The following is a 1,514-nucleotide window of genomic DNA, read 5'->3' on the forward strand; positions in this document are numbered from 1 at the left end:
AAAAAAAAAAAGAAAGAAAGAAAGAAAACTTTTGTTTCATAGAAATAGAAATTTTCACCCTTAGGTAGAGTACAAGCCCTGTAGCAGCACTCACCATGGTTCAGGAAGCATACAATAATGGCATCAAATCTTTAAGGATTGGCAACTTGGTACCTAACACACGTGGTTATTTGGGACCAAGTCATTTCATTGGATTCTGTTCTACAATTGTTAATGATCATAAAGGCAGATTCAAACTGAGTCTGGAATTCACAATCTTCTTCTGATCACATCTTCTACTAATGTGAGTTTACAGAAGAGTTTCTTAGTGGACAAGAAGCATAACTACAAATCCAATGATACCAGGACTCCTGTGTATCCACACACAGCTGTCTGTGCTCCCATCTTATTCTCCATGGTTCTGAAATGATAGAATGATCAAAATTTATTGTCCACATCTGATTTCTTTTAAAGGCTGAAAGTGTTTGATTTTGAAGAAAGGTGGAACAGAACAAGAAAAAAGTCAAGATGCTTAAGCAGACTAAAGTCTGTAAATGAGTAAATTTGCACAACATAAAATTAGAAAATAGATGTCATAGGCTATGTAATAATAACTTTACAGCAAAGAAATATTTTACATGAAGTCCTTTGAGCCAGTATAAGGAGGTAAAGGCAGCCAACAGCCAAAATTCAGTAAATTCAGAATAAATAGATGCCTACCAGAGATCAGATCTGGCCTTTGCCAGCTAGATTAAATTTGCAAATCTAACTCTAAATTTGAAATGGCTTACATACCCCAAGTTAACATCTTTGGGGTACATGCTAGAGAAACATAAACACTTTGTTATTCCAGCTGAGATACACACCTCTGTCCAGACTCAATCTCCTAACACATTCACTTTGCCCATCTGGTCAACAGACTTCTCATTTTCTGCAATCGAATGACCCAGTTTACTTCAAAAATATTTTCTCAAAGTGAATCTGTGAGTGAAACCTATCTGTGCAGAGATAATTTGTGTGTTCCTTCACTGGAGGAGAAAAGACATCACATCCCAACTTCTGGATTTCCCAGTGCAGCACTGAAGTCAGAGTTTGTCAACAGGGTATAGAAAGATGCTTACTGAATACATTCAAAGAGAAAATGAAGGGACCTGAATAGCTCACAGACACTCCTCAGGCAGAAAGAAGATTAATTTGCAGACAGAAGATATTCCTCGGCCTTGTGATCCAATGTACTTAAATTAGTACAGATTTGTGACAACAAGAATGCAAAACTTGAGAAGGCTGCAACCAGCAGCCCCGGCTGTTCTGGTCAAGGCTGAAGCCACCGGTGCACGTGGGAAATAAAACTGTACAAACAGCAGATAGATTCCAGTGTTGAAAAGCATACTGGATCTAATCTATATGGTTATTTCTGGATTCATCTCAAGACAAGCCGGAGGAACGTCTGCAGCCTTTGTGCTGGTAGATCATTCCTATTTTGGAACACCTTCAGCAAGCTTTTTCCTTCTGACTCTTGCACCAAAGAAAAAGGG

The sequence above is a fragment of the Meleagris gallopavo genome, chromosome 11, assembly GCF_000146605.3.
Source record: "Meleagris gallopavo isolate NT-WF06-2002-E0010 breed Aviagen turkey brand Nicholas breeding stock chromosome 11, Turkey_5.1, whole genome shotgun sequence".
NCBI lineage: Eukaryota > Metazoa > Chordata > Aves > Galliformes > Phasianidae > Meleagris > Meleagris gallopavo.